At 39.0% G+C, this 23,621-nt stretch overlaps 1 pseudogene; it reads left to right on the top strand.

Annotated features, from left to right (window-relative positions):
- Nucleotides 1–9,271: 9,271 nt before the first annotated feature.
- The window catches only part of LOC101358154 (60S ribosomal protein L11 pseudogene), an 18,358-nt pseudogene continuing 4,008 nt past the window's right edge, over nucleotides 9,272–23,621 (top strand).

The following is a 23,621-nucleotide window of genomic DNA, read 5'->3' as shown; positions in this document are numbered from 1 at the left end:
GTTGGGAACAGCAAATTATGAGTTTATCAGAGCACCTTAGGCAAGCATGTCTAAGTCCTTTGTGGGAGGCCCACAAAAGAGATCTATGTTTCAGACCTTTGGTTCCTCTGTACTGTAGTGGCCTTCACACCAGGGATAAACACTGGGTGGGGAAAATCAGACACAAGATAAAGTGGGATGCTAAATTGATGGGTCCCAACCCCAGCTTGCTCGGTTAAAAAAACAAAACCCATTGCTGTCAAGTTGCCCAGAGACCCTATGAGACAGAGTAGAATTTCCCCATAGGGTTAAAGTAAAGCCAGGTTCAAATAGTAAATCAGGGCTATGGTTGTATAGTTGCTGCAAGATTCCTTTTACAGTGTCTGTAGGCAGTGTACCCTTGTCTCAGAATAGGTCTTAACTGCTTGTATGAGTTGGAAAGCTGATTTATGCATTTGAAATGCAAAGTAGGCTAGTCAATTCTGTCTCCTGGAATCATACTTCAAAGAGCCTAAGGCCTTCAAGAGTTGGTTTAGCAGTTTTTCCCAAACTAATTGTGATTTTGTAATGTCAGAGACAAGAGTTTTCCATACTTATTCAGGCCCAAAAGTAGCCCCAACCCAATTCTAGTGGCAAATAAATCATTTCCTCCTTTATCAGATGGGCATCCAGGGAAAGTTAGCTTGTTATTCCTGTATCACCTGCTCCAAAAAAAGCCACACATAATGCCGTCAGAAGTGACCCATAAGACAGCTTGAAGTTCTCCAGATGTTTGAATAATAACTAGCAGTCTTCTCTGGTCTGTTACGAGCTGAGGTTCTAGTAGTTGGTCACAACGAAGGTGGTAAGACTTGTAGTCGCAGCCTCTCAATACGTGTGATAGATTTTTCAGACTCAAATGTGTGAAAAAATTCAAACCAGGTAAAGACCTTTGGGCTCTTTCATCATTGCTCCAGTGGCCACCCAGAAGGTTGGGTTTCAAGTAAATGCAGCCAGGATTCATGGAAAAGAAACAGGATATATTGAGGTCCTAGGCCTCCCTTTCCCTCCGCCCCAAAACCTGCACTTTTGTTTCCCTTTGTCTACCTCTCCAAAACATGGCGTGTATGAGGAAGAAATTGTTCCCCGCTCTGCTACCTCTGCCTGTGTGGCCTGGGACAGATTACCTAACTGGTTGCCATCGAGTTAATACTAATAATGCTAGCAGACTATCTGGCTTCAATTTCCTAGTGTTCAGGTTGATCATTCCTATTTCAGAGTATTTTGGTGAGGTTTAAGTGAGTATTGAAAGCAAATCGTTTACTCAATTTGTTGAGCACCTAGTATGTGACAGGCACTGTTCTAGGTGCTGAGGACATACCAGTGACCAAAGACCTTGGCATCTTGGAACTTTTACGTTTTAGTGGAGGGCAGTATAAGGAGGTGACCTGGAGTGAGGAAGGGCTATTGTTTTATATATATTGTGGCCTCTTGAGAAGGTTGATGATACTTCCAACCTAAAGAAAGTGAAGGCAAAAGCCATTTGGATAAATAGGGAAAGCTTTCCAGGCAGAGGGAATAGCAAGTGCAAATAACCTGAGGCACTTGGTATGTTACAACGCTAGGAGAGAGAGTAGTTTCAGTTTCTGATCCCTTGTTTGTAATCCATAGGGCCTTATTTGCTTACACTGTTGAATATGTAACATCTTCAAAGGTATCTGGAGCAGCACCCAGGATCAAATACATTAATATACCTGCAGCAAAATATAAGAATAGTCATGTTGAAACCAGTCTACAGGACCAGTTGCCTACAGGAACCACAGCCTAACCTATCCAGAGACCGGAACTAGACGGTACCCCACTACCAGTACTGACTATTCCGATCAGGGCCACAATAGATGGGCTTGGATAGAATGGGAGGAAATTGTAGAACAAAACTCAAAATCTTAAAAGGCCAGACTTAGTGGACCCGTTGAGAACTGTGGAACCCCCAAGACTATCACCCTGGGATAACCTTTAAACTTTGAACTGAAATGACTCCCAGAGGTCACCACTGAACTAAATAACAGATTGATTTTGTAACATAATATCCATGAGTATTGTGCTGCTTTTATTAAAAAAAAATTCGCTTGACACCAAACAAAGATGAGAAGTTCAGGGAGAAGATGGGGGTGGAGGAGAGGGGAAGCAAGAACATTGGAAACAACAGCTAGAATGGAAATAATGAGGATGTTGACAGCGATGGAGAAAACGTAACCAATGTCCCTGAACAGTGTGCAGATTATTACATGGGAACCTAATTTGCTGTGTAAACTTTAACCAAAAACTCAATAAAATATTAAAATAGTAAAGTCATATTAAGTGGAGGAAGGACTATAAATAACTTCACATGACTTCATGTTGGGTTTTGCAACAAAGTGAGTTCGAAAAGTCTTGGTTTTTAGAGCTTTATTCATTTTTCAGTTGCAGGTAAGAGATTGTGGATCTATGGTGGACAGAGAAGACAGGTCTAGATCACGTGCACCCTTGTAGGCCCTGGCAAAGACTTTGAACTTTACGTGAAGTGTGATGGTAAACAATGAGATACCACTTCACACACACTAGAATGTCTATAATAAAAAAGATAAGTGTTGACAATATGGAGAAATTGGAATCCTTATACACTGCTGGTGGGAAGGTAACATATCATTAAGTTGCTCAAAAATTAACAGAGTTAACATACAACTCAGCCATTTTACTCCAAGAGAACTAAAAACCTTTGTGCACACAAAATCTTGTACACAAATGTTTATAGCAGCACTGTTCACAATAGAGGAGCCCTGGTGGCGCAGTGGTTAAGTGTTCGGCTGCTAGCCAAAAGGTCTAACAGTTCACATTCACCAGCCCCTCAGGCAGTTCTACTCCGTCTCATAGGGTTGCAATGAGTCGGAATTGACTTGAAGGCAACAAGTTTATTCACAATAGTGTGTTGTTAGGTGTCATCAAGTCACTTCCAACTCATAGCTACCCCATGCACAACAGAACAAAACACTGCATGGTCCTGCACCATCCTCGAAATGCTTACTGTGTTTGAGCCCATTGTTGCAGCCAATCCATCTCATTGAGGGTCTTCCTCTTTTTCACTGACCCCTTTACCAAGCACGATGTCTTTCTCCAGGGACTGGTCCCTCCAGATAATCCGTCCAAAGTAAGGGAGACGAGGTCTCATTATCCTCGCTTCTAATCAGCATTCTGGCTGTACTAAAACAGACTTGTTCTTCTGGCAGTCCATGGTATATTCAATATTCTTCACCAACACCATAATCCAAAGACATAAATTCTTCAGTTTTCCTTAGTCATTGTCCAGCTCTCGCATGCATATGAGGCGATTGAAAATTCCATAGGTTGGGTCAGTTATACCTTAGTCCTCAAGGTGACATCTTTGCTTATTAACATTTTAAAGAGGTCTTTTGCAGCAGATTTGCCTAATAAAATACATCCTTTGATTTCTTGACTGCTGCTTCCATGGGCGTTGCTTGTGGATCCAAGTAAAATGAAATCCTTGACAACTTCATTCTTTTTCCATTTATCATGATGTTGCTTATTGGTCCAGAATTGTAAGGATTTTTCTTTCTTTATGTTGAGGGGTAATCCATACTGAAGACTGTAGTCTTTGATCTTCTTCGGTAAGTGTTTCAAGTCCTCTTTGCTTTCAGTAAGCAAGGTTGTGTCATCTGCATATTGCAGGTTGTTACTGAGTGTTCCTTCAACCCTGATGCCGCATTCTTTTTTATATACTCCAGCTTCTCCGATTATTTACTCAGCATACAGGTTGAGTAAGTATGGTGAAAGGATACAGCCCGGACACACACCTTTCCTGATTTTAAACCATGCGGTATCCCCTTGTTCTATTCAAACAACTGCCTCTTGGTCTATGTACAGGTTCCACATGAGCACAATTAAGTGTTCTGGAATTCCCATTCTTTGCAACGTTATTCATAATTTGTTATGATCCACACAGTCTAATGCCTTTGCATAGTCAATAAGCCACAGGTAAACATCTTTCTGGTATTCTCTGGTTTCAGCCAAGATCCATCTGACATCAGCAATGATACCCCTTGTTCCATGGCCTCTCCTGAATCTGGCTTGAATTTCTGTCAGTTCCCTGCTGATGTACTGCTGTAACCGTTTTTAAATTATCTACATAATTTTATTTGTGTGTGATGTTAATGATATTTATTTGATAATTTCCACATTCTGTTGGAACACCTTTCGAATAGGAACGAATATGGATCTCTTCCAGTCAGTTGGCCAGGTAGCTATCTTCCAAATTTCTTGGCATAGATGAGTGAGCGCTTACAGCGTTGCACCTGTTTGTTAAAACATTTCCATTGGCATTCTGTCAGCCCCTGGAGCCTGGTTTTTCGCCAATACCTTCAGTGAAGCTTGGACTTCTTCCTTCAGTACCACTGCTTCTTGATCACATGCTACCTCCCAAAATGGTTGAATGTCGACCAATTCTTTTTGGTACAGTGACTTTGTGTATTCCTTCCATCTTCTTTTGATACTTCCTGCATCGTTCAATGTTTTGCCCATAGAATCCTTCAACATTGCAGGTCAAGGCTTGAATTTTTTCTTCAGTTCTTTCATCTTGAGAAACACCGAGCGTGTTCTTCCCTTTTAGTTTTCTAACTCCAGGTCTTTGCACCTGTCATTATAATACTTTACTTTGTCTTCTCAGGCCACTCTTTGAAATCTTCTGTTCAGCTCTTTTACTTCATCATTTCTTCCATTCTCTTTAGCTACTCTATGTTCAAGAGCAAGTTTCAGAGTCTCTTCTAACATCCATTTTGGTCTTTTCTTTCTTTTCTTTTTAATGACCTGCTTTCTTCATGTATGATGTTCTTGATGTAATCCCACAGCTCGTCTGGTCTTCGGTCTTCAGTGTTCAAAGCACCAAATCTGTTCTTGAGATGGTCTCTAAATTCAGGTGGGATATACTCAAGGTTATATTTTGGCTCTTGTGGACTTGTTTTAATTTTCTTCAGTTCCAACTTGAACTTGCATACAAGCAATTGATGGTCTGTTCCGAAGTCGGCCCCCTGGCTTTGTTCTGACTAATGACCTTGAGCTTCTTCATCGTCTCTTTCCACAGATGCAGCTGATTTGATTCCTGTGGATTTCATCCAGCAAGGTCCACGGCTATACTCGCTGTTTATGTTGTTGAAGAAGGGTATTTGCAATGAAGAAGTCATTGGTCTTGCAAAATTCTATCATGTGATCTCCCGCATCGTTTCTATCACCGAGGACATATTTTCCAACTACTGATCCTTCTTCTGTTTCCAACTTTCATATTCCAATCACCAGTAATTATCAATGCATCTCGATTGCATGTTTGATCAATGTCAGACTGCGGAAGTTGGTAAAAGTCCTCAGTTTCTTCATCTTTGGCCTTAGTGGTTGGTGCATAAATTTTTATAACAGTTAACTGGTCTTCCTTATAGACATGTGGATATTATCACTGACAGCGTTGTACTGCAGGATAGATCTTGAAATGTTCTTTTTGACAATGAATTTGATGCCATTCCTCTTCAATTTCTCAGCATAGTAGACCATTTTATTGTCAGATCCAAAATGGCCAATACCTAACAATTTCAACTCACTAATGCCCAAGATATCAATCTTTACGCGATCCATTTCATTTTTGACTACTTCCAATTTTCCTTGGTTCATACTTTGTACATTTCATGTTCTGATTACTAATGGATGTTTATAGCTGTTTCTTCTCATTTTAAGTCATGCCACATGAGCAAATGAAGGTCCTGGAAGCTTTACTCAATCCACATCATTAAAGTTGACTCTACTTTGAGGAGGCAGCTCTTTCCCCGTTTTATTTTGAATGCCTTCCAACCTGAAAGTCTCATCTTCCAGCACTATACCAGACAATGTTCCGCTGCTATCCATAAAGTTTTCACTAGCCAATCTTTCAGAAGTAGATTGCCAGGTCCTTCTTCCCAGTCTGTCTTAGTCTGGGAGCTCTGCTGAAACTTGTTCACCATGGGTGGCTCTGCTGCTTTTGAAATACTGCTTCCAGCATCACAGCAACACACAAGCCACCACAGTACGGGAAACTGAGGGATGAGACCCATAAACAAATTGTGGTTTATGTATACAATGAAATATTATTCAACCATAAAAAGGAGTGAAGTACTTATACTTGCTACAATATGGATGAGCCTTAAAAACATATGCTAAGTGAAAGAAGCCAGGCACAAGACTACATACTGCATAATTTCATTTATGTGAAAATGTCCAGAATCAGAAAGTCTATAAAGACAGAAGTATATAAGTGGTTATGAGTCGGACTCAACCCGATGGTAATGGTTTTTTTTTTTTTTTTTTTTTTTTGGTTTAGAGCTGGAGGGGTTGGGGGGAAATAAAGAGTGACAGCTAATGGGTAGGGGTTTCTTTTAGGGGTGGTGAACATGTTCTAAAATTGATCATGGGGATGGTTGCTCAACTCCGAATATACTAAAAACGATTGAATCGTATCTTACAGGGGTGAATTGTATGGAATGTGAAATATAGCTCAATAAATCTGTTAACAAATAAAATAAAAATGTGATGGTAATCCACTGGTCCGTTTTGAACAGAGCAGTGACATACTCTGGCAATCTAGTCAGTTCATGATAAATGTTAGCTATTCTTTTTTGTATACCACGGCTACCTCTGAAATGCTAGATGAGTGTTTCCCAAACTTCAGGCATTTGTGTATCACCTTTGCTATTTCTGCCATATCTGTTCTGTCATTTTTTTTCCCCCAAAATTTATTGTGATGAAATATATATAACAAATCTTTTGCCATCTTAACCATTTTTAAGTGTACAATTCAGTGACATTAATTAGATTCACCATATTGTGCAACCATCACTACTATCCATTTACAAATATTTCTCACCACCTCCAACAGACACTCAGTGCCCCTTAAGCAATAACTCCCATCCCTCCTAGCCCTTGGTCTCCACTAATCAACCTTTGTGTCTATGTATTTGCGTATTCTAGATATTTCATATAAGTAGGATTATGCAATATTTTCCTTTTGTGTCTGACTTATTTTACTTAGCATAATGTTTTCAGGTTTCGTTCATGTTGTAGCCTTTTTTCAGAACAAAACCACAATAGTTTCTGTTTTTAATTTTTATTTATTTTGTTGAGAATATACATGGCAAAATATATACCAATTCAACCATTTCTACATGTATAATTCAGCAATATTGATTACATTCTTTGAGTTGTGCAACCATTCTTACGCTCCTTATCTGAGTTGTTCCTCCCCCATTAACATAAACTCACTGCCCCCTAAAGTTCCTATCTAATCTTTCAAGTTGCTGTTGTCAGTTTGATCCCATATAGATAGTTCTTAAAAGGCATGATGCTCAAGGCAGACATTTTTTACTAGTTAAGCTAAACTATCCTTTGGTTTTAAGAAGACTTTCAGGGGATTTTTTTTTTTTTTAATTTTTTTTTTTTCAAGGGATATTTTGGCTTAAGGTTTAAAGATTATCTCAGGGCAATTGTTTCAGGGGTTCATTTAGCCTCCATGGTTCCAGAAAGTCTGGAGTCCAGAGAATTTGAAACTCTGTTCTGTGTTTTTCCCCTTTTGATCAGGATTCTTCTATAGAATCTTTGATCTATTCTGTCATTTTAATTGACTCACTTTTCACATATATTTATTATAAAAAAAGAAACCATGTCAGTATTCTAAATGGAAAACTAGTAACTCTTGCCACAATTAGAAGGTAATGTTTGTTTGTTTTTAAAAAAAAAACAAAAAACCTACACAACTTTTTTTTTTTGTTTCTTCTTTTTTATTGTGGTGAAAATGTATACACCAAACATTTGCCAGCGCAACTTCCACATTTACAATTCAGTGAAAAACTACTTGACTTTTAAATTAAGAAAAAAATAAATTGTTTTGCCACATACCACCTAAAATCATCCAGCAAACTTTCTTGGGAAGTGTCTCCTGAGCTGTAAGCTCAAGAGCTCAGGGACAGTACCTAGATGGTCAATGATGTTGCCTGCCATACAGCAGGTGCTCAACCCTGGGGGATGAATCAATATGCCTGGCCTATGCAAAATTCAGAGATGAATGAAATAAACTTCGTGTGAATAAGCATCACCTCTGCCATTTAAATCAAGTGCTGAGTCCTAAGCCCCTCCAAAAAGCGTGATTCAAAGTGTTTTGGCTAGGGCCCAGGAACTTGAAGTTTAATAAGCATTCCAAGTGATTCTGATGCAATTGGGCTGTAGACTGTATTTTGGAAAATATTAAGAAATTGTTCTGAAGAAAGAAAGAATATACATGATGGGTTTGCTCTAGTTTGAGAATATGAATATGGGAATCACGGTGCTATCTCAGTCATGGTTGAAATGGATGGAGGAATCCAAGATTAATTGGGGGAAAAGGAAAGCCAAAATGGAAGTGATTGAAAAAAATTATAAGGGACCGAGGGTCTTGAGCAACAAGGGCAAGTTCAGAAGGTGTAGTGGCTGGGTTTCTCCCTCCCCAATTAGTTATAATGCAAAAGATATAAAATTTAAAAGGTGCAAAAGTATACATAGTGAAAATAACTCAATTTTACCCCAGCTACCCAAGAGGCAAACACTTCAAGTAGTTTCCTGTATAAATATATATCCAAGCATGCTATATAAGTATAAATTATTTAAAATAGTATATATTTAGAGTATTTCACAGAGGGCTGTGAAAGGCTTTCAGGAGATGGGGAAGGGTGTGAAATGGGGTCGGGAAGGGCTGCATGGGTATTAGTGTCTGGGGGATAAGGGCTGACCTAGAGCCCTGAGCTCCTGTAGGGTGACTAAATGAACAGGGACAAGGGGTGAGATGCTATGAGTCCTGGTGGACATCATTCCTCACAAGCCAAGAGTGAAGTGGGGCCTGGAACCTGGACACTGTCCCAACTCACCTGCCTGTAGGTCTAGTGACCCAGACTTCACAGCTCCTCCCCAGGGCTATTTTCCTCTATGTTGCTGTTGTCTCAGGTCAGTGTTGCACTCATTATTTCTGAATTATGGAAGTATCTTGGAAGATAACAAGATGAGAGAGGCCCAGGAGCACTGGGATGGGGTGGGGGACACCAGGAGAGAAGGAAGGAAATTGGAAAGGGGAAGTGGAATACAGAGTCTCCTCTCATCTCCCCACCCCTCAAAGAGAAGTTCTGAGGACATGTTCTTCTCTCCAGTATAAAGCACTGCACAGCCTACCCTGATCCAGGCCCCTGGATGAAGTTAGGTGAGTTCCTCAGATATCAAGATGTCGGGCAGACCAAGCCTCGAGGACGTCAGTACCCGGGAATGACCATAGTAGGCAGTAGAGTGCAGCAGCTGAGAGCTCAGCTTTGGAGTCTGACAGACCTGAGTTAGAAATTTTTTGCTAAGGGGCAAGTTACCCTCTTCATCCAAAAAAGGTAACAGTTACACCTCACAGGGCTGTTTGGAGAACTAAATGAAATAATATATCCAAGGGACTTTGGATAGAAACTGTGAGGTAATGCAACATTACAAACGGCGGTAGTTATTATTTTTAACACAGTCCTCAGCTTCGCATCCATTAAAAACTCAATTTTTTTACAGCTTTATTGAGAACAATTGACATACATTAAATTGTAGATAAAGTGTACAACTTGAAATGTTTTGCCATTGACACGTATATTTGCGTATATATGTATGTGTATTTGTTATTGTCAGCTGTTGAGTCAGCCCTGACTCATGGCGACCCCATGCACAACAGAATGAAGCACTGAAGGTCCTTTGCGACCTCCACGATCGGTTGCAGATATGACCATTGTGATCCATAGGATTTTCACTGGCTGATTTTCGGAGGTATATGTATATATCCCCATGAAACCACCATCACGTGGAAGATAATGAACATATGTTGTTATTAGGTGCTGTTGAGTCAGTTACAACTCATAGTGACTCTATGTACAACAGAACGAAACACTGCCCAGTCCTTTGCCATCCCCAAGATCGGTTGCAGACTGGACCATTGTGATCTGTGGGGTTTTCACTGGCTGATTTTCGGAAGTACATTTATATGTCCCCATGAAACCACCATCACGTGCAAGACAATAAACATATGTTGTTGTTGACAACTTCTACATTATTTGGGCCGTTATTGATTATGCAGACCTAACTCATTAATGTATCTCATGTAACGGTAAAGTTTAATGTTCAAATGAACATAATTTTTATGTAGTGCTTAAATGTTTTTGCTTTGAATTCTATTGTTTTCTTATCGAATTTTCACTTCAGCCACATGAAACTATGAAAAAGTAAATACATTTAGGCTGTGCGTATGACATTGTAATTTAAAGGTGTAATTTTAATCTTTCTAGTTCTTTATGTCACTATTGCTGCCATTACATTCAGTGATATATGGGAATTATGATTTACAAGTAACATTAGTACAAAAAACATTACTAAGGATTCTGTGTGGTCTGGTACAAGAAGAGGCCCATGGGGGGATGACACTCTGAGTTATTGCACTGGGTGACAGTAAACTTAGTGACACCACTGTAAATACCTAGGAGTGGAATAGCTGGATAGAACATATAGTAGACGTATATTTAACTTTAAAAAAATCTGCTAAGTTGTTTGCCAAAGTGGCTGCACCATTTTACATTCCCACCAGCAGTGTATGAATTCCAGTTTCTCCGTATTTTCTCCAACACTTGTCTTTTTAATTTTAGCCATTTTAATAGGTGCGTAGTAGTGTCTTATTTGGTTTTAATTTGCCTCTCCCTAATGGCTAATGATGTCGAGCATCTTTTCATGTGCTTATTTGCCAACCGTATGTCTTTTTTGGTGACATGTCAAATCTGTTCAAATCTTTTGTCCATGCTTTTTAAATTAAGTTGTTTGTTTTATGTTATTGAGTTCTGAGAGTTCTTTATATATTCTGGGTACAAGTCATTTCTCCAAATATGATTTGCATATTTTTTCTTCCACTTTGTGGCTTATACTTTCATTCTCTTAATGGGAACTTTCAAAAGCAGAAGTTCTTAATTTTGTTGAAATTCAATTTATCAATTACAGTTTTTGCTATGTGTCAACATTCTCTTTAGTTGCATTCTGGTTGTTTTGTTTCCAGTACTCTAGTTTCCGTGCTCCCTTATCTTCTCATCTTTGCTTTAGAATAATAGTTGACCTTTTGGTCTCATATAGATGGCATTTTAATGGAGCACCTTACTCATGGATAATAAAGGTATTTTGTGTGCCAGTTTGTTATTTTGCTAAAAGGTGATTTCAAGGGATAGTTTTGGTTCAAGGTTTAAAGAGTATCTCAGGACAGACAAGGATGCCCTTTATTACCACTGTTACTCAACATTGTGCTGGAAGGCCTAGCTAAAGCAATAAGGCAAGAAAAAGAAATAAAGGGCATCGAAATTGGTAAGGAAGAAGTAAAACTTTCCCTATTCCAGAGGATATGATCCTATACAGAGAAAATCCCAAAGACGCCACAAGAAAGTTACTGGAACTAACAGAAGGATCAGCAAAGTAACAGGATACAAGACCAACATACAAAAATCAGTTGGATTCCTCTACACCAACAAAGAGAACCTCAAAAAAGAAATCAGGAAAACAATATCATTTATAATAGCCCCCCAGAAGATAAAATACTTAGGAATAAATGTAACTAGGGATGTAAAAGACCTTTACAAAGAAAACTACAAAACGCTATTGCAAGAAACCAAAAGAGGTCTACATAAATGGAAAAATATACCAAGCTCATGGATAGTAAGACTCAACACTGTGAAAATGTCAACAGTACCCAAAGCAATCTACAGATATAATGCAATCCTGATCCAAATTCCAACAGCATTCTTTAACGAGATGGGAAAACTATCACCAACTTTATATTGAAAGGAAAGAGGCCCTGGATAAGTAAAACATTACTGAAGAATAACGAAGTGGTAGTCAAAGCAATGGTAGTCAAAAACAGCCTGGTACTGGTACAATGACAGACACATAGACCAGTGGAACAAAATTGAGAAACCTAGGTATAAATCCATCCACATACAGGTAGCTGATTTTTGACAAAGGGCCAAAGTCCATTAAATGGGGGAAAAGACAGTCTCCTTAAGAAATGGTACTGGCAAAACTAGATGTCTATCTGTAAAAAAATGAAACAGGATCCATACCTCACACCATACATAAAACTATCTCAAAATGGATCAGAGACCTAAATATAAAACCTAAAACTGTAAAGACCATGGAGGAAAAAATAGGGACAACTCTAGGGGCTCTAATAATATGGTATAAATAGAATGCTAAACATAACTAAAAAATGCACAAACAGCAGAAGATGAACTAGATAACCGGAACCTCCTAAAAATTAAGCACTTATGCTAATCAAAAGACTTCTCCAAAAGAGTAAAAAGAGAACCTACAGACTGGGGAAAATTTTCTGGCTATGACACATATGACAAGGATCTAATCTCTAAAATCTATAGAAAACTTCAACACCTCAACAGCAAAAAGACAAGCAACCTCATTAAAAAATGGGCAAAGGACACTTCGCCAAAGAAGCAGCTGGAAATGCTTGTGGGCATTAGCCATTAGAGAGATGCAAAGCAAAACTACAGCAAGATACCATCTCACCCCAGCATTATTGACACTAATCAAAAAAAAAAAAAAAAGAAACTAACAAATGTTGGAGAAGTTGTAGAGGGATTGGAACTCTTATACACTACTAGTGGGAATGTAAAATGTTACAACCAGTTTGGAAAATGGTATGGCGCTTCCTCAAAAAGCCAGAAATATAGCTGCAAAGTACACATCTTTTTCAACGCACATGGAACTTTCTTCAGAATAGACCACATATTAGACCACAAAGCAACCCTCAACAAAATCCAAAACATGGAGATAATACAAAGTATTTTCTCTGATCACAACACCATCAAAGTAGAAATTAACAACAGGAAGAGCAAGGGAAAAAAAATCAATTATGTGGAAGCTAAATAACACCCTGCTTAAAAACCACTGGGTAATAGAAGAAATCAAAGATGGAATCAAAAAATTCCTAGAATCAAATGAGAATGAAAACACATCATACCAAAACCTTTGGGCCACAGCAAAGGCAGTGATCAGAGGACAATTTATAGCAGTAGATGCACACATCAAAAAAGAAGAAAAGGACAAAATCAAAATATTAGCTACAGAACTTGAACAAATAGAAAGAGAACAGCAAAAGAAGCCTACAGCCACCAGAAGAAAGGAAATAATAAAGATCAGAGCAGAAATAAATGAAGTAAAGAATAGAAAAACAATAGAAAGAATGAGCAAAACCAGAAGTTGGTTCTTTGAAAGGATCAACAAACTGACAAACCACTGGCCAAACTAACAAAAGAAAAACAGGTGGGGGTACAAATAACCCAAATAAGAAATGAAATGGGGGACATTACAACAGACCCAACTGAGATAAAAAGGATCATAACAGAGTATTATAAAAAACTATACTCCAACAAATTTGAAAATCTAGAGGAAATGGACAATTTTCTAGAAACACACTACCTACCCAAACTATCACAAATTGATGTTGAAAATCTGAACAGATCCATAACAAGAGAAGAGACCGAAAAAGTAATTAAAAAAAAATCCCAACAAAAAAAAAAGCCTTGGCCCAGATGGCTTCGCTGGAGAATTCTACCAAACATTCAGAGAAGAGTTTTCACCAGTACTACTCAAATTATTTCAGAGCATAGAAAAGGAAGGGATACATCCAAATTCAGCATAACCCTGATACCAAAACCAGGTAAAGACACCACAAAAAAAGAAAATTACAAACCAAGATCTCTCATGAATATAGATGCAAAAATTCTTAACAAAATTTTAGCCAATAGAATTCAGCATCATATAAAAAATAATATATCACGACCAAATAAGATTCATACCAGGTATGCAAGGATGGTTCAACATTAGAAAATCAATCAATGTAATCCACCAGATAAAGTAAAGAATCACATGATCATCTCAATCAACACAGAAAAGGCATTTGACAAAGTCCAACACCCATTCCTGATAAAAACTCTCGATAAAATAGGTATAGAAGGGAAATTCCTCAACATAATAAAGGGCATCTATACAAAAGCAACAGCCAACATCATTCTTAAATGAGAGAAGCTGAAAACATTCCCCTTGAGAACAGGAACAAGGCAAGGATGTCCTTTATCACCACTCCTATTTAACATTGTGCTGGAAGTCCTAGCTAGAGCAATAAAGGAAGAAAAAGAAACAAAGGGCATCCAAATTGGTAATGAAGAAGTAAAACTGTCCCTATTTGCGGATGATATAATACCATATATAGAAAATCCAAAAGATTCCACGAGAAAACTACTAGAACTAACAGAAAGATTCAGCAGAACAGCAGGATAGAAGATAAACATACAAAAATCAGTCAGATTCCTCTACACCAACAAAGAGAACAACGAAAAGGAAATCAGGAAAACAATACCATTTATAATAGCCCCCCAAAAAATAAAATACTTAGGAATAAATCTCAGCAGGAATGTAAAAGACCTATACAAAGAGAACTACAAAACTCTACTGCAAGAAACCAAAAGAGATCTACATACATGAAAAAATATACCATGTTAACGGATAGGTAGAGTCAACATTGTGAAAATGACAATTCTACCCAAAGCAATTTACAAATACAACGCAATCCCGATCCACATACCAGCAACCTTCTTTAAAGAGATGGAAAAAACAATCATTAACTTTATATGGAAAGGGAAGAGGCCCCGAATAAGTAAAGCATTATTGAAGAAGAAGAATAAAGTAGGAGGACTCTACCTGATCTCAGAACCTACTATACAGCTACCGTAGTCAAAATAGCCTGGTACTGGTACAATGACAGATACATTGACCAATGGAACAGAATCGAGAACCCAGATGTAAATCCATCCACCTATGGTCACCTGATCTTCGACAAGGGCCGAAAGTCCATCAAACGGGGAAAAGACAGTCTTTTTAACAAACGGTGCTGGCAAAATTGGATGTCCATCTGCAAAAAAATTAAACAGGACCCATACCTCACACCATGTACAAAAATTGATTCAAAATGGACCAAAGACCTAAATATAAAACCAAAAACTATAAAGATCATAGAAGAAAAAATAGCATCAATGCCAAAGACCCTAAAACACGGCATTAACAGGATATAAACCATAACTAACAACATACAAACTCCAGAAGATAAGCTAGCTAACTGGGATCTTCTAAAAATTAAACACTTATGCTCACCAAAGTCTTCACCAAAAGAGTAAAAAAAGAACCTACAGACTGGGAAAAAATTTTTGTCTGTTACAAATCCAACAAAGGTCTATTCTCTAAAATCTGCTGGAAAATCCAACACCTTTACAACAAAAAGACAAATAATCCAATTAAAACATGGGCAAAGGAAATGAACAGACGCTTTACCAAAGAAGACATTCAAGTGGCTAACAGATACTTGAGGAAATGCTCGGGATCACTAGCCATTAGAGAAATGCAAATCAAAACCACAATGAGATACCATCTCATCCCAGCATTACTAGCAAGAATCAAAAAAGCAGAAAAAAACAAACGTTGGAGAGGCTGCGGGGAGATCGGAACACTTAGACACTGTTGGTGGGAATACAAAATGGTATGACCATTTTGGAAATGATATGACGCTTCCTTAGAAAGCTAGAAATAGAAATACCAAATGATCCAGCAATCCCACTCCTGGGAGTATATCCTAAAGAAATAAGAGTCGTCACACAAATAGACATATGCACACCCATATTCATTGCAGCATTGTTCACAATAGCAAAAAGATGGAAACAACCTAGCTGCCCATCAACAGATGAATGGATAAACAAACTATGGTACATATACACAATGGAATACTATGCAAGGATAAAGAACAATGATGAATCTGCGAAGCATCTCACAGCGTACATGAATCTGGAGGGCGTTATGCTGAGTGAAATAAGTCAATCACAAAAGGACAAACATTGTATGAGACCACTACTATAAAAACTCATGAAAAGGTTTACACACAAAAAGAAACAATCTTTGATGGTTACAAGGGAGGGGAGGGGTGGGGGTGGAAAAACACTAAATAGACAATAGATAAGTGGTAGCTTTGGTGAAGGGTAAGACAGTACACAGTACGGGGAAAGCCAGCACAACTTGTACAGGCAAGGTCATGGAAGCTCCATAGACACATCCAAACTCCATGGGGGACAAAATTGCTGGGCTGAGGGCTATAGGGACCATGGTCTCAGGGAACATCTAGCTCAATTGGAATAACACAGTTTATAAAGAAAATGTTCTACATTCTACCTTGGTAAGTAGTGTCTGGGGTCTTAAAAGCCTGTGAGCTGCCATCTAAGATATTCCACTGGTCTCTCCCCTTTGGGAGCAAGGGAGAATGAAGAAAACTAGAGACACAAGGGAAAGATTAGTCCAAAGGACTAATGGACCACAACTGTCATGGCCTCCACCAGACTGAGTCCAGTACAACTAGATGGTGCCCGGCTACCACCACTGACTGCTCTGACAGTGATTACAATAGAGGGTCCTGGGCAGAGCTGGAGAAAAATGTAGAACAAAATTCTAACTCAAAAAAAAAAAAAAAAACAGACTTACTGGCCTGACAGAGACTGGAGAAACCCTGAGGGTTTGGCTCCCCAGCACCCTTTTAGCTCAGTATTGAAGTCACTCTGGAGGTTCACCTTTTAGCCAAAGATTAGACAGATCCATAGGACAAAATGAGACTAAAGGGGCACACCAGCCCAGGGGCAAGGACTAGAGGGCAGGAGGGGACAGGAAAGCTGGTAATAGGGAACCCAAGGTGGAGAAGGGAGAGTACTGACATGTTATGGGGTTGTTAACCAGTGTCATAAACAATATACATACTAACTGTTCAATGAGAAGCTAGTTTGTTCTGTAAACCTTCATCTAAAGCACAATTAAAAAACAAACAAAAAAAAGAGCAGATGAGACACAGAAGAGAGAACAAACCGGGGAAGACAGATGCCGCTTGCAGATCCCCAAGAAACCAAGGAGTGCCGGGGCTACAGAAGCTGAAAGAGACAAGGATCTTCCCCCAAAGTCGACATAGGGAGAGAGAAAGCCTTCCCTATAGCTGGTGCTGAATTCAGACTTCTAGCCTCCTGAACTAGGAGAAATAAATTTCTGTTTTTCAAAGCCAAAAAAAAGAAGCTAGAAATAGAAGTACCATATGACCCAACAATCCCACTCCTAGGAATATGCTCTAAAGAAATAAGAACCATGACACAAATAGACACATGCACACCCATGTTCACTGCAGCATTAACCACATTAGCAAAAAGATGGAAACAACCTAACTACCCATCAGCAGATGAATGGATCAGCAAACTGTGGTACCTACATACCACGGAATACTACTCAACGGTAAGGAGTAATGATGAATCCACAAGACATCTCACAACACGGACGAATCTGGAGGACATTATGTTGAGTGAAATAAGTCAATCAAAAAAAGACAAATATCGTATGAGATCGCTGTCATAAAGAAACAAGGAAAGGTTTACACATGGGGAAAAAAAACACAACTTTCTTTGATTGTTACCAGGGATGGGAGGAAAAGAGGGAAAATACATGTTAATGGTGAAGGGAAAGGCAATACACAATATGGAGGAAGTCAGTAAAACATCACCAAGGCATGGGAGGACACTGAGAGGAACACAAGAACGAAGGGCAACAACATTAATTACTACAGCACAGACAATCTTGCAACAATAGTATTAACAAACACTAATTTACGAATGGATACATAACTAAATACGTATAGTCAGAGGTGTGGGAGGGTATAAGGAAACACACCCATCTGCAGATATAGATGTGGTGGTGGATATTTCCCATGTACATAACTGTAGGTGATGGTTATGCAACAAGTACATGGAAGGAGCCCTGGTGGCGCAATGGTTAAGTGCTAGGCTGCTAACCATAAGTCCATTCGAACCCACCAGAGGCTCCACTGGAGAAAAGACCTGGCCATCTGCTCCTGTAAAGATTACAGCCTAGGAAATCCTATGGGACAGTTCTTCTCTGCCCTATAGGGTCAGTGTGAGTCAGAACTGACTCGATGGCAACGAGTTTTGAGGGCACACAACAACAACAAGTACGACACAATACAGGGGACACTAGCACAACCTGTACAAGGAAAGGTCATGGAAGCCCCATAGGCACATCCAAACTCCCTGAGGGACTGAATTGCTGGGCAGAGGGCTGTGGGGACCATGGTCTCAGGGAACATCTAGCTCAATTGGCATAACACAGCTTATAAAGACAATGCTCTACATTCTACCTTGGTGAGTAGTGTCTGGGGTCTTAAAAGCCTGTGAGCGGCCATCTAAGATACTCCACTGGTCTCATCCCTTCGGGAGCAAGGGAGAACGAAGAGAACAGGATACAAGGAAAAGATTAGTCTGAAGGACTGATTGTCCACAGCTACCAAGGCCTCCACCGGACTGAGTCCAGTACAGCCAGATGGTGCCCGGCTACCACCACTGACTGCTCTGACCGGGATCACAACAGAGGGTTCTGGACAGAGCTGGAGAAGGATGTAGAGCATAATTCTAACTCACAAAAATAAGACCAGATTTATTGGCCTAAAGGAGACTGGAGAAACCCCGAGAGTATGGCCCCCAGGCACCCTTTTACCTCAGTGGTTAAGCTACCTCTGAGGTTCACTCTTCAGCCTGGGAGTGGACAGCCCCGTAAAACCAAATGAGACTAACGAGGTACAGGAGTCCAGTGACAAGGGCCAGAAGGCAGAAGGGGACAAGGAAGCTGGTGATAGGGAACCCAAGGTTGAGTAAGGATATTGTTGATGTGTTGTGAGATTGTTAACCATTGTCATAGGGCAACATTTGTAGTAACTGTTAAATGAGAAACTATTTTGTTCTGAAAGCCTTCATCTGAAGTGAGAATAACGGCACAATTGGAAGAGCGTAGTCAATGTCACTTAACTGTGCATGTAGAAATTTTTGAAACGGTGTACCTTTGGCTATGTGTATTTTCACTAAAAAAAAAAAGGTTGAGAAGTTAGAGGGTTAATATGTTGTGGGGTTGTTAACCAATGTCATAAAACAACATGTGTACTACGGTTTCATGAGAAACTATTTGTTCTGTAAGCCTTCACCTGAAGTACAATAAAATATAAAAATAAATAAATAAAAAATACGTGTTATGTAGCCATTGATGTTGCAAATGCATTCTTTTCCACCTGTATCAGAAAGAAGGATCAGAAATAGCTTACATTCATTTGGAAGAGACAACAATATTACAGTCTTGCCCGAGGGCCAAGTTAACTCTCCTACTTTCTGTCATAAAATAATCTGAAGAGACTTGGACCAGCTGGACATCCCTCAGAATATCATAATATTGGTCTTCTATGTTGATAACATCATATAAATTGAACTGGTTGAGCAAGAAGTGGTAAGTATGTCAGATGCCTTGGTAAGACACTTGCTCTCCACGGAGTTGGATATTAACCTTACTTCAGAGCTTTCTTCAGGATTAACTGAAGCCTTGTGACTGCTCTGAAGCCCGACTTCTTCTTCTGTTCAATCCTGCTTCCTTCCCTTCCTCCTACAAATTTTGATCCCAAGAGCACTCGCTAAAGATAAACCGCTTGCACTTTAATCTCCACCGCAGAATCTGCTTCCCTGGGAACTCAATCTGTGACGAAGGAAGAAGCTTTAGCAGGCAAAAATAAACAAAAAAGTAAATTGGGATTTTAATGTGTGACAAAAATAAGGGCAAAAAAATGGGACAAAGAGGAAAGTGCTATATAGTAGTAAAATGAGTAAGAGAGCAAGAAAATATAACCATCATAAATGCACTTGGCAATATATACATACAAAAAAAAAAAAAACCAAACACATTGCTGTCAATTCCAACTCATAGTGACCCTATAGGACAGAGTACAACTGCCTCATAGGGTTTCCAAGGAGTGGCTGGTGGATTCAAACTGCTGACCTTTTGGTTAGCAGCTGAACTCTTAACCACTGGGCCACTAGGGCATATATAAATAGTAAAGCTAACTTTATTGAGAGCCCTCTGCGTGCCAGGCGCACTCTCTGGGCTTTACACGTATTAACTCGTAATCTTCATTACAACTCTATAAGAAATACTATTAATCTCCCCATTTTACAATTATAAAACAACAGTTGACAAATTTAGGAAAGAAAAAAATAAACCAGCTTTTGGAATTGGAAATATCTATACACTTCTCTTAGAAACCAATGAGTCAAGCAGACAAAAAATAAGCAGAGACATAGAAGATCTGAATAATTAACAAGCATAATCTATGTTCTACATCCACACCCTGACAAACTGACACTAATCCAAAAAACACAAAATAACAAATGTTGGAGAGGTTGCAGGGAGATTGGAACTCTTATGCACTGCTAGTGGGAATGTAAAATGGTACAACCGCTTTGGAAAATGATACGGTGCTTTCTTAAAAAGCTATACATAGAAATACAATGAATGCAATTCAGCAATCCCACTGCTAGAGAAATAAGATCCATCACACAAATAGACATCAGCATACCTATGTTCATTGCAGTACTATTCACAATAGCAAGAAGATGGAAACAACCTAAATGCCCATCAACAGATGAATGGATAAACAAACTATGGTACATACACACAGTGTAATACTATGCAACGATAAAGAACAATGACAAATCCGCGAAACAGCTCACAACACAGATGAATCTGGAGGGCATTATGCTGAGTAAAATAAGTCAGTCACAAAAGGACAAATATTGTACGAGGTCACTATTGTAAGAACTCAAGAAAAGGTTTACACACAGAAAAAAACATCCTTTGATGGTGGCCATCATGAGGGTGGGGAGGGAGAGGAAGGGAAGATTACTAACTAGATAGTCAACTTTGGTGAAGGGAAGGACAACGCACAATATAGGAGAAGTCAGCACAACAGGACCAAAACAAAAGCATAGAAGTTTCCTAGACACATCCAAAGTCTTTCAGGGACCAAGTAGCTGGGGCTGGGGCTGGGGACCATAGTCTCGGGGGACATCTAGGTCAATTGGCATAACATAGTTCTTAAAGAAAATGTTCTACTTCCCATTTTGGTGTGTAGCATCTGGGGTCTTAAAAGCTTGCAAGCAGCCATCTAAGATACAGCTATTGGTCCCATCCTATCCGGAGCAAAGGAGAATGAAGAAAATCAAAGATAGGAGGAAAATATTGGGCCAAAGGACTAAAGGGCCACATGAACCAGAGACTCCACCAGCCTGAGACCAGAAGAACTAGACAGTGCCTGGCTACCACCACCAAATGCTCTGACAGGGATCACAGCAAACAGTCCTGGGCAGAACTGGAGAAAAATGTAGAACAGAATTCAAATTCATGAAAAAGACCAGACTTATCGGTTTGACAGAGACTGGAGGAACCCCCACCTATGGCTCCCGGACACTCTGCTAACTCAAAACTGAAAGCATTCCTGAAGCCCACTTTTCAGACAAAGATTAGATAGGCCTATAAAGTAAAAATATCACACGTGAGGAATGTGCTTCTCAGTTTAATCAAATACACGAGACAAATGGGCAACTCCTGTCCAAAAGCAAGAAGAGGCAGGAAGGGACAGGAACTGGGCTAATGGACACAGGGATCCTGGGCTGAAAAGGGGGATTGTGCTGTCACATTGCAGGGATTGTAACCAATGTTACAAAACAATACGTATGTATATTTTTGAATGAGAAATCGACTTGAACTGTAAACTTTCACCTAAAGCACAATAAAAAAAAAGACTTCTACATCTAATGAACAGATAATATACTTTTTTCCAGCATATGTGAAACATTTATAAAAAATGACTATGTAGAAAGTTACAAAGGAAGACTTAATACATTTTAAGAATCCAAATTATACAGCCTATGTTCTATGACTGTATTGTGATAACATAAGAAATTAATAATTAAATGATAGCTTTTTAAAACCCCATATGTTTGGAAACAAAAATATACTAAGTAAACCTTGAGTTAAAAAAGAAATAATAGAAAAATATGAACATTTCAAACTAAATAAAAGTTGTCAAAATTTCTAGGATACAACAAAAGCTTTACTTAGAGATTTTTAAAAAAGAAAACAAAAAAGTTTTAAACTAATGAACAAAGCATTTAACTCCACAATGAATCAGCTATTAGAACTAGAGATTTTAACATACTCTGTCAGACACTGATGGGTCAGGCAGACAAACAATAAGCAGAGATATAGACTATCTGAAGGAAATCGTTAACAAGCTCTATCTGTTAGGTATATGGAGAAGAAATAACAATAAAGGGAGTAATATGATCAATGAACCTGAAAGAAAACAAAGTGAACTCTGGCTAGACTGATCAAGGGGGAAAGAAAAAGAAGACGCAAATGAACAAAATACAGAATGAAAATGGGAAATTACTACAGACACTTCAGAGTTTTTGTAAATAATAAAAGAGTATGGTTAATAATCATACATAAATAAATTTGTAAATCTAGATGATACGGACAAATTTCTGAAAAAATATAAACACCAAAATTGGCCAAAAGAAAATAGAAAACTTGAATATACCAACAAGCATTAAAGAAATTACAATGTTAATCAAAGAATTTTCTACCCAAAATATCAGACCCAGATGACTTTACAGATACGTTCTACTGACTTTCAAGTACAGTTAATTACTACTTTGGACAAATTTTTCAAAAAACAGAAAAAGTGTGGAAGCTACCTAGATCATTTTATGACAATGTAGTCGGTCTTTTTTTTTTCCTTTTGTTGTACTTTAGGCGAAAGTTTACAGAACAAATAGTTTCTCATTAAACAGTCAGGATACATATTGTTTTATGACATTGGTTTACAACCCCATGACAAGTCAACCATGTCCCTTCTCGACTTTTTTTTTTTTTTTTTGTGAAAATCTACATAGCCAAAGATACACCATTTCAAAAATTTCTACATGCACAGTTCAGGGACATTGATTACATTCTTCCCGTCGTGCTGCTATTCTCATTTTAGATGAAGGTTTACAGAACAAAATGTTTTCTCATTAAACAGTGAGTACACATGTTGCCCTATGACAATGGTTAACAAACCCACTACATGTCAACACTGTCCTTACTCAACCTTGGGTTCCCTATCACCAGCTTTCGTGTCCCCTTCTGCCTTCTAGTCCTCGCCCCTGGACTGCTGTGCCTCATTAGTCCCATTTGGTTTTATGGGGCTGTCCAATCCCTGGCTGAACGGTGAACTCCAGGAGTGACTTCGCCACTGAGCTAGAAGGGTGTCTGGGGGCCATAGTCTCGGGGTTTCTCCAGTCTCTTTCAAGCCAGTAAATCTGGCCTTTTGTGTGTGTGTGTTAGAATTTTGTTCTACTTCCTTCTCCAGCTCTGTCCAGAACCCTCTGTTGTGATCCCGGTCAGAGCAGTCAGTGGTGGTAGCCAGACACCATCTAGCTGTACTGGACTCAGTCTGGTGGAGGCCTTGGTAGCTGTGGTCCGTTAGTCCTTTGGACTAATCTTTTCCTTGTATCCTGTTCTCTTCATTCTCCCTTGCTCCCAAAGGGGTGAGACCAGTG

Source organism: Trichechus manatus, unplaced genomic scaffold (genome assembly GCF_000243295.1).
Source record: "Trichechus manatus latirostris isolate Lorelei unplaced genomic scaffold, TriManLat1.0 scaffold00069, whole genome shotgun sequence".
Lineage (NCBI taxonomy): Eukaryota > Metazoa > Chordata > Mammalia > Sirenia > Trichechidae > Trichechus > Trichechus manatus.
Note: the sequence above shows the minus strand (reverse complement) of the source record. Positions and strands in the feature narration are given on the sequence as shown.